This window comes from Mustelus asterias, chromosome 12 (genome assembly GCF_964213995.1).
Source record: "Mustelus asterias chromosome 12, sMusAst1.hap1.1, whole genome shotgun sequence".
Taxonomy (NCBI): Eukaryota; Metazoa; Chordata; class Chondrichthyes; order Carcharhiniformes; family Triakidae; genus Mustelus; species Mustelus asterias.
Window position 1 is genome coordinate 51,729,111 of NC_135812.1, and position 10,545 is coordinate 51,739,655.

Consider the following 10,545-nt stretch of genomic DNA (forward strand, 5'->3'; position numbering starts at 1 on the left):
GGAGCAGTGTCCTTGCAGTCAGCAACACCATGAAGCAGTCTGGGAGCAGTGTCCTTGCAGTCAGCACCGCCGTGAAGAAGTCTGGGAGCAGTGTCCTTGCAGTCAGCAACGCCATGAAGCAGTCTGGGAGCAGTGTCCTTGCAGTCAGCATCACCGTGAAGCAGTCTGGGAGCAGTGTCCTTCCAGTCAGCAACACCGTGAAGCAGTCTGGGAGCAGTCTCCTTGCAGTCAGCTTCACCCATGAAGCAGTCTGGGAGCAGTGTCCTTGCAGTCAGCAACACCATGACGCAGTCTGGGAGCAGTGTCCTTGCAGTCAGTAACACCATGAAGCAGTCTGGGAGCAGTGTCCTTGCAGTTAGCATCGCCATGAAGCAGTCTGGGAGCAGTGTCCTTGCAGTCAGCAACTCCATGAAGCAGTCTGGGAGCAGTGTTCTTGCAGTCAGTAACACCGTGAAGCAGACTGGGAGCAGTGTCCTTGCAGTCAGCAACTCCATGAAGCAGTCTGGGAGCAGTGTTCTTGCAGTCAGCAACACCATGAAACAGTCTGGGAGTATCCTTGCAGTCAGCAACACCGTGAAGCAGTCTGGGAGCAGTGTCCCTGCAGTCAGCATCGCCCAAGAAGGAGTCTGGGAGCAGTATCCTTGCAGTCAGCAACACCGTGAAGCAGTCTGGGAGCAGTGTCCTTGCAGTCAGTAACACCATGAAGCCGTCTGGGAACAGTGTCCTTGCAGTCAGCATCACCCAAGAAGGAGTCTGGGAGCAGTGTCCTTGCAGTCAGCAACACCATGAAGCAGTCTGGGAGCAATTTCCTTGCAGGCAGAATAGCTGTGACGCAGTCAGGGAGCAGGTGTCTTTGCAGTCAGCAACACCATGAAACAGTCTGGGAGTATCCTTGCAGTCCGAATAGATGTGACGCAGTCTGGGAGCAGTGTCCTTGCATTCAGCAACACCATGAAGCAGTCTGGGAGCAGTGTCATTGCTGTCAGCAACTCCGTGAAGCAGTCTGGGAGCAGTGTCCCTGCATTCAGCAACACCATGAAGCAGTCTGGGAGCAGTGTCCTTGCAGTCAGCATCGCCGTGAAGCAGTCTGGGAGCAGTGTCCTTGCAGTCAGCATCGCCGTGAAGCAGTCTGGGAGCAGTCTCCTTGCAGTCAGCATCACCCATGAAGCAGTCTGGGAGCAGTGTCCTTGCAGTCAGCAACACCATGAAGCAGTCTGGGAGCAGTGTCCTTGCAGTCAGCACCGCCGTGAAGAAGTCTGGGAGCAGTGTCCTTGCAGTCAGCAACACCATGAAGCAGTCTGGGAGCAGTGTCCTTGCAGTCAGCATCACCGTGAAGCAGTCTGGGAGCAGTGTCCTTCCAGTCAGCAACACCGTGAAGCAGTCTGGGAGCAGTCTCCTTGCAGTCAGCTTCACCCATGAAGCAGTCTGGGAGCAGTGTCCTTGCAGTCAGCAACACCATGACGCAGTCTGGGAGCAGTGTCCTTGCAGTCAGTAACACCATGAAGCAGTCTGGGAGCAGTGTCCTTGCAGTTAGCATCGCCATGAAGCAGTCTGGGAGCAGTGTCCTTGCAGTCAGCAACTCCATGAAGCAGTCTGGGAGCAGTGTTCTTGCAGTCAGTAACACCGTGAAGCAGACTGGGAGCAGTGTCCTTGCAGTCAGCAACTCCATGAAGCAGTCTGGGAGCAGTGTTCTTGCAGTCAGCAACACCATGAAACAGTCTGGGAGTATCCTTGCAGTCAGCAACACCGTGAAGCAGTCTGGGAGCAGTGTCCCTGCAGTCAGCATCGCCCAAGAAGGAGTCTGGGAGCAGTATCCTTGCAGTCAGCAACACCGTGAAGCAGTCTGGGAGCAGTGTCCTTGCAGTCAGTAACACCATGAAGCCGTCTGGGAACAGTGTCCTTGCAGTCAGCATCACCCAAGAAGGAGTCTGGGAGCAGTGTCCTTGCAGTCAGCAACACCATGAAGCAGTCTGGGAGCAATTTCCTTGCAGGCAGAATAGCTGTGACGCAGTCAGGGAGCAGGTGTCTTTGCAGTCAGCAACACCATGAAACAGTCTGGGAGTATCCTTGCAGTCCGAATAGATGTGACGCAGTCTGGGAGCAGTGTCCTTCCTGTCAGCTACACCGTGAAGCTGTCTGGGAGCATTGCTCTTGCAGTCAGCATCTCCTGTGAAGCAGTCTGGGAGCAGTGTCCTTGCAGTCAGCATCGCCCATGAAGGAGTCTGGGAGCAGTGTCCTTGCAGTCAGCAACACCATGAAGCAGTTTGGCAGCAGAGTCCTTGCAGTCAGCATCACCGTGAAGCAGTCTGGGAGCAATTTCCTTGCAGTCAGCATCGCTGCGACGCAGTCTGGGAGCAGTGTCCTTGCAGTCAGCATCGCCGGGAAGCAGTCTGGGAGCACTTTCCTTGCAGTCAGCATCGCCGTGAAGCAGTCTGGGAACAGTGTCCTTCCTGTCAGCAACTCCGTGAAGCAGTCTGGGAGCAGTGTCCTCGCAGTCAGCATCGCTGTGACGCAGTCTGGGAGCAGTGTCCTCGCAGTCAGCAACACCGTGAAGCAGTCTGGGAGAATCCTGGCAGTCCGAATATCTGTGTCGCAGTCTGGGAGCAGTGTCCTTCCAGTCAGCTACACTGTGAAGCAGTCTGGGAGTAGTGTCCTTGCAGTCAGCAACGCCGTGAAGCAGTCTGGGAGCAGTGACCTTGCAGTCAGCATCACCGTGATGCAGTCTGGGAGCAGTGGCCTTGCAGTCAGTAACACCATGAAGCAGTCTGGGAGCAGTGTCCTTGCAGTCAGCAACACCATGATGCAGTCTGGGAGCAGTGGCCTTGCAGTCAGTAACACCATGAAGCAGTCTGGGAGCAGTGTCCTTGCAGTTAGCATCGCCATGAAGCAGTCTGGGAGCAGTGTCCTTGCAGTCAGTAACACCGTGAAGCAGTCTGGGAGCAGTGTCCTTGCAGTCAGCAACACCGTGAAGCAGTCTGGGAGCAGTGTCCTTGCAGTCAGCAACACCGTGAACCAGTCTGGGAGCAGTGTCCTTGCAGTCAGCAACACCGTGAAGCAGTCTGGGAGCAGTGTCCTTGCAGTCAGCAACACCGTGATGCAGTCTGGGAGCAGTGTCCTTGCAGTCAGTAACACCATGAAGCCGTCTGGGAGCAGTGTCCTTGCTGTCAGCATCGCTGTGAAGCAGTCTGGGAGCAGTGTCCTTGCAGTCAGCATCGCCATGAAGGAGTCTGGGAGCAGTGTCCTTGCAGTCAGCAACACCATGAAGCAGTTTGGCAGCAGTGTCCTTGCAGTCGACAACACAATGAAGCAGTCTGAGAGGCGGTGTTCTTGCAGTCAGCAACACCATGAAACAGTCTGGGAATATCCTTGCAGTCCGAATAGCTGTGACGCAGTCTGGGAGCAGTGTCCTTCCAGTCAGCTATACCGTGAAGCAGTCTGGGAGCAGTGTCCTTGCAGTCAGCAACTCCATGAAGCAGTTTGGGAGCAGTGTTCTTGCAGTCAGCAACACCGTGAAGCTGTCTGGGAGCAGTGTCCTTGCAGTCAGCATCGCCGTGAAGCAGTCTGGGAGCAGTGTCCTTGCAGTCAGCAACACCATGAAGCAGTCTGGGAGCAGTGTCCTTGCAGTCAGCAACACCGTGAAGCAGTCTGGGAGCAGTGTCCCTGCAGTCAGCATCGCCGTGAAGCAGTCTGGGAGCAGTGTCCTTGCAGTCAGCAACACTGTGAAGCAGTCTGGGAGCAGTGTCCTTGCAGTCAGCAACACCGTGAAGCAGTCTGGGAGCAGTGTCCTTGCAGTCAGCATAGCTGCGAAGCAGCTGGGAGCAATTTCTTTGCAGGCATAATCGCTGTGACGCTGTCTGGGAGCAGTGTCCTTGCAGTCAGCAACTCCATACAGAAGTCTGGGAGCAGGTGTCTTTGCAGTCAGCATCGCCGTGAAGCAGTTTGGGAGCAGTGTCCTTGCAGTCAGCAACACCATGAAACAGTCTGGGAGTATCCTTGCAGACCGAATAGCTGTGACGCAGTCTGGGAGCAGGTGTCTTTGCAGTCAGCTACACCGTGAAGCAGTCTGGGAGCAGTGTCCTTGCATTCAGCAACACCATGAAGCAGTCTGGGAGCAGTGTCATTGCTGTCAGCAACTCCGTGAAGCAGTCTGGGAGCAGTGTCCCTGCATTCAGCAACACCATGAAGCAGTCTGGGAGCAGTGTCCTTGCAGTCAGCATCGCCGTGAAGCAGTCTGGGAGCAGTGTCCTTGCAGTCAGCATCGCCGTGAAGCAGTCTGGGAGCAGTCTCCTTGCAGTCAGCATCACCCATGAAGCAGTCTGGGAGCAGTGTCCTTGCAGTCAGCAACACCATGAAGCAGTCTGGGAGCAGTGTCCTTGCAGTCAGCATCGCCGTGAAGAAGTCTGGGAGCAGTGTCCTTGCAGTCAGCAACACCATGAAGCAGTCTGGGAGCAGTGTCCTTGCAGTCAGCATCGCCGTGAAGCAGTCTGGGAGCAGTGTCCTTCCAGTCAGCAACACCGTGAAGCAGTCTGGGAGCAGTCTCCTTGCAGTCAGCTTCACCCATGAAGCAGTCTGGGAGCAGTGTCCTTGCAGTCAGCAACACCATGACGCAGTCTGGGAGCAGTGTCCTTGCAGTCAGTAACACCATGAAGCAGTCTGGGAGCAGTGTCCTTGCAGTTAGCATCGCCATGAAGCAGTCTGGGAGCAGTGTCCTTGCAGTCAGCAACTCCATGAAGCAGTCTGGGAGCAGTGTTCTTGCAGTCAGTAACACCGTGAAGCAGACTGGGAGCAGTGTCCTTGCAGTCAGCAACTCCATGAAGCAGTCTGGGAGCAGTGTTCTTGCAGTCAGCAACACCATGAAACAGTCTGGGAGTATCCTTGCAGTCAGCAACACCGTGAAGCAGTCTGGGAGCAGTGTCCCTGCAGTCAGCATCGCCCAAGAAGGAGTCTGGGAGCAGTATCCTTGCAGTCAGCAACACCGTGAAGCAGTCTGGGAGCAGTGTCCTTGCAGTCAGTAACACCATGAAGCCGTCTGGGAACAGTGTCCTTGCAGTCAGCATCGCCCAAGAAGGAGTCTGGGAGCAGTGTCCTTGCAGTCAGCAACACCATGAAGCAGTCTGGGAGCAATTTCCTTGCAGGCAGAATAGCTGTGACGCAGTCAGGGAGCAGGTGTCTTTGCAGTCAGCAACACCATGAAACAGTCTGGGAGTATCCTTGCAGTCCGAATAGCTGTGACGCAGTCTGGGAGCAGTGTCCTTCCTGTCAGCTACACCGTGAAGCTGTCTGGGAGCATTGCTCTTGCAGTCAGCATCTCCTGTGAAGCAGTCTGGGAGCAGTGTCCTTGCAGTCAGCATCGCCCATGAAGGAGTCTGGGAGCAGTGTCCTTGCAGTCAGCAACACCATGAAGCAGTTTGGCAGCAGAGTCCTTGCAGTCAGCATCACCGTGAAGCAGTCTGGGAGCAATTTCCTTGCAGTCAGCATCGCTGCGACGCAGTCTGGGAGCAGTGTCCTTGCAGTCAGCATCGCCGGGAAGCAGTCTGGGAGCACTTTCCTTGCAGTCAGCATCGCCGTGAAGCAGTCTGGGAACAGTGTCCTTCCTGTCAGCAACTCCGTGAAGCAGTCTGGGAGCAGTGTCCTCGCAGTCAGCATCGCTGTGACGCAGTCTGGGAGCAGTGTCCTCGCAGTCAGCAACACCGTGAAGCAGTCTGGGAGAATCCTGGCAGTCCGAATATCTGTGTCGCAGTCTGGGAGCAGTGTCCTTCCAGTCAGCTACACTGTGAAGCAGTCTGGGAGTAGTGTCCTTGCAGTCAGCAACGCCGTGAAGCAGTCTGGGAGCAGTGACCTTGCAGTCAGCATCACCGTGATGCAGTCTGGGAGCAGTGGCCTTGCAGTCAGTAACACCATGAAGCAGTCTGGGAGCAGTGTCCTTGCAGTCAGCAACACCATGATGCAGTCTGGGAGCAGTGGCCTTGCAGTCAGTAACACCATGAAGCAGTCTGGGAGCAGTGTCCTTGCAGTTAGCATCGCCATGAAGCAGTCTGGGAGCAGTGTCCTTGCAGTCAGTAACACCGTGAAGCAGTCTGGGAGCAGTGTCCTTGCAGTCAGCAACACCGTGAAGCAGTCTGGGAGCAGTGTCCTTGCAGTCAGCAACACCGTGAACCAGTCTGGGAGCAGTGTCCTTGCAGTCAGCAACACCGTGAAGCAGTCTGGGAGCAGTGTCCTTGCAGTCAGCAACACCGTGATGCAGTCTGGGAGCAGTGTCCTTGCAGTCAGTAACACCATGAAGCCGTCTGGGAGCAGTGTCCTTGCTGTCAGCATCGCTGTGAAGCAGTCTGGGAGCAGTGTCCTTGCAGTCAGCATCGCCATGAAGGAGTCTGGGAGCAGTGTCCTTGCAGTCAGCAACACCATGAAGCAGTTTGGCAGCAGTGTCCTTGCAGTCGACAACACAATGAAGCAGTCTGAGAGGCGGTGTTCTTGCAGTCAGCAACACCATGAAACAGTCTGGGAATATCCTTGCAGTCCGAATAGCTGTGACGCAGCCTGGGAGCAGTGTCCTTCCAGTCAGCTATACCGTGAAGCAGTCTGGGAGCAGTGTCCTTGCAGTCAGCAACTCCATGAAGCAGTTTGGGAGCAGTGTTCTTGCAGTCAGCAACACCGTGAAGCTGTCTGGGAGCAGTGTCCTTGCAGTCAGCATCGCCGTGAAGCAGTCTGGGAGCAGTGTCCTTGCAGTCAGCAACACCATGAAGCAGTCTGGGAGCAGTGTCCTTGCAGTCAGCAACACCGTGAAGCAGTCTGGGAGCAGTGTCCCTGCAGTCAGCATCGCCGTGAAGCAGTCTGGGAGCAGTGTCCTTGCAGTCAGCAACACTGTGAAGCAGTCTGGGAGCAGTGTCCTTGCAGTCAGCAACACCGTGAAGCAGTCTGGGAGCAGTGTCCTTGCAGTCAGCATAGCTGCGAAGCAGCTGGGAGCAATTTCTTTGCAGGCATAATCGCTGTGACGCTGTCTGGGAGCAGTGTCCTTGCAGTCAGCAACTCCATACAGAAGTCTGGGAGCAGGTGTCTTTGCAGTCAGCATCGCCGTGAAGCAGTTTGGGAGCAGTGTCCTTGCAGTCAGCAACACCATGAAACAGTCTGGGAGTATCCTTGCAGACCGAATAGCTGTGACGCAGTCTGGGAGCAGGTGTCTTTGCAGTCAGCTACACCGTGAAGCAGTCTGGGAGCAGTGTCCTTGCATTCAGCAACACCATGAAGCAGTCTGGGAGCAGTGTCATTGCTGTCAGCAACTCCGTGAAGCAGTCTGGGAGCAGTGTCCCTGCATTCAGCAACACCATGAAGCAGTCTGGGAGCAGTGTCCTTGCAGTCAGCATCGCCGTGAAGCAGTCTGGGAGCAGTGTCCTTGCAGTCAGCATCGCCGTGAAGCAGTCTGGGAGCAGTCTCCTTGCAGTCAGCATCACCCATGAAGCAGTCTGGGAGCAGTGTCCTTGCAGTCAGCAACACCATGAAGCAGTCTGGGAGCAGTGTCCTTGCAGTCAGCATCGCCGTGAAGAAGTCTGGGAGCAGTGTCCTTGCAGTCAGCAACACCATGAAGCAGTCTGGGAGCAGTGTCCTTGCAGTCAGCATCGCCGTGAAGCAGTCTGGGAGCAGTGTCCTTCCAGTCAGCAACACCGTGAAGCAGTCTGGGAGCAGTCTCCTTGCAGTCAGCTTCACCCATGAAGCAGTCTGGGAGCAGTGTCCTTGCAGTCAGCAACACCATGACGCAGTCTGGGAGCAGTGTCCTTGCAGTCAGTAACACCATGAAGCAGTCTGGGAGCAGTGTCCTTGCAGTTAGCATCGCCATGAAGCAGTCTGGGAGCAGTGTCCTTGCAGTCAGCAACTCCATGAAGCAGTCTGGGAGCAGTGTTCTTGCAGTCAGTAACACCGTGAAGCAGACTGGGAGCAGTGTCCTTGCAGTCAGCAACTCCATGAAGCAGTCTGGGAGCAGTGTTCTTGCAGTCAGCAACACCATGAAACAGTCTGGGAGTATCCTTGCAGTCAGCAACACCGTGAAGCAGTCTGGGAGCAGTGTCCCTGCAGTCAGCATCGCCCAAGAAGGAGTCTGGGAGCAGTATCCTTGCAGTCAGCAACACCGTGAAGCAGTCTGGGAGCAGTGTCCTTGCAGTCAGTAACACCATGAAGCCGTCTGGGAACAGTGTCCTTGCAGTCAGCATCGCCCAAGAAGGAGTCTGGGAGCAGTGTCCTTGCAGTCAGCAACACCATGAAGCAGTCTGGGAGCAATTTCCTTGCAGGCAGAATAGCTGTGACGCAGTCAGGGAGCAGGTGTCTTTGCAGTCAGCAACACCATGAAACAGTCTGGGAGTATCCTTGCAGTCCGAATAGCTGTGACGCAGTCTGGGAGCAGTGTCCTTCCTGTCAGCTACACCGTGAAGCTGTCTGGGAGCATTGCTCTTGCAGTCAGCATCTCCTGTGAAGCAGTCTGGGAGCAGTGTCCTTGCAGTCAGCATCGCCCATGAAGGAGTCTGGGAGCAGTGTCCTTGCAGTCAGCAACACCATGAAGCAGTTTGGCAGCAGAGTCCTTGCAGTCAGCATCACCGTGAAGCAGTCTGGGAGCAATTTCCTTGCAGTCAGCATCGCTGCGACGCAGTCTGGGAGCAGTGTCCTTGCAGTCAGCATCGCCGGGAAGCAGTCTGGGAGCACTTTCCTTGCAGTCAGCATCGCCGTGAAGCAGTCTGGGAACAGTGTCCTTCCTGTCAGCAACTCCGTGAAGCAGTCTGGGAGCAGTGTCCTCGCAGTCAGCATCGCTGTGACGCAGTCTGGGAGCAGTGTCCTCGCAGTCAGCAACACCGTGAAGCAGTCTGGGAGAATCCTGGCAGTCCGAATATCTGTGTCGCAGTCTGGGAGCAGTGTCCTTCCAGTCAGCTACACTGTGAAGCAGTCTGGGAGTAGTGTCCTTGCAGTCAGCAACGCCGTGAAGCAGTCTGGGAGCAGTGACCTTGCAGTCAGCATCACCGTGATGCAGTCTGGGAGCAGTGGCCTTGCAGTCAGTAACACCATGAAGCAGTCTGGGAGCAGTGTCCTTGCAGTCAGCAACACCATGATGCAGTCTGGGAGCAGTGGCCTTGCAGTCAGTAACACCATGAAGCAGTCTGGGAGCAGTGTCCTTGCAGTTAGCATCGCCATGAAGCAGTCTGGGAGCAGTGTCCTTGCAGTCAGTAACACCGTGAAGCAGTCTGGGAGCAGTGTCCTTGCAGTCAGCAACACCGTGAAGCAGTCTGGGAGCAGTGTCCTTGCAGTCAGCAACACCGTGAAGCAGTCTGGGAGCAGTGTCCTTGCAGTCAGCAACACCGTGATGCAGTCTGGGAGCAGTGTCCTTGCAGTCAGTAACACCATGAAGCCGTCTGGGAGCAGTGTCCTTGCTGTCAGCATCGCTGTGAAGCAGTCTGGGAGCAGTGTCCTTGCAGTCAGCATCGCCATGAAGGAGTCTGGGAGCAGTGTCCTTGCAGTCAGCAACACCATGAAGCAGTTTGGCAGCAGTGTCCTTGCAGTCGACAACACAATGAAGCAGTCTGAGAGGCGGTGTTCTTGCAGTCAGCAACACCATGAAACAGTCTGGGAATATCCTTGCAGTCCGAATAGCTGTGACGCAGCCTGGGAGCAGTGTCCTTCCAGTCAGCTATACCGTGAAGCAGTCTGGGAGCAGTGTCCTTGCAGTCAGCAACTCCATGAAGCAGTTTGGGAGCAGTGTTGTTGCAGTCAGCAACACCGTGAAGCTGTCTGGGAGCAGTGTCCTTGCAGTCAGCATCGCCGTGAAGCAGTCTGGGAGCAGTGTCCTTGCAGTCAGCAACACCATGAAGCAGTCTGGGAGCAGTGTCCTTGCAGTCAGCAACACCGTGAAGCAGTCTGGGAGCAGTGTCCCTGCAGTCAGCATCGCCGTGAAGCAGTCTGGGAGCAGTGTCCTTGCAGTCAGCAACACTGTGAAGCAGTCTGGGAGCAGTGTCCTTGCAGTCAGCAACACCGTGAAGCAGTCTGGGAGCAGTGTCCTTGCAGTCAGCATAGCTGCGAAGCAGCTGGGAGCAATTTCTTTGCAGGCATAATCGCTGTGACGCTGTCTGGGAGCAGTGTCCTTGCAGTCAGCAACTCCATACAGAAGTCTGGGAGCAGGTGTCTTTGCAGTCAGCATCGCCGTGAAGCAGTTTGGGAGCAGTGTCCTTGCAGTCAGCAACACCATGAAACAGTCTGGGAGTATCCTTGCAGACCGAATAGCTGTGACGCAGTCTGGGAGCAGGTGTCTTTGCAGTCAGCTACACCGTGAAGCAGTCTGGGAGCAGTGTCCTTGCATTCAGCAACACCATGAAGCAGTCTGGGAGCAGTGTCATTGCTGTCAGCAACTCCGTGAAGCAGTCTGGGAGCAGTGTCCCTGCATTCAGCAACACCATGAAGCAGTCTGGGAGCAGTGTCCTTGCAGTCAGCATCGCCGTGAAGCAGTCTGGGAGCAGTGTCCTTGCAGTCAGCATCGCCGTGAAGCAGTCTGGGAGCAGTCTCCTTGCAGTCAGC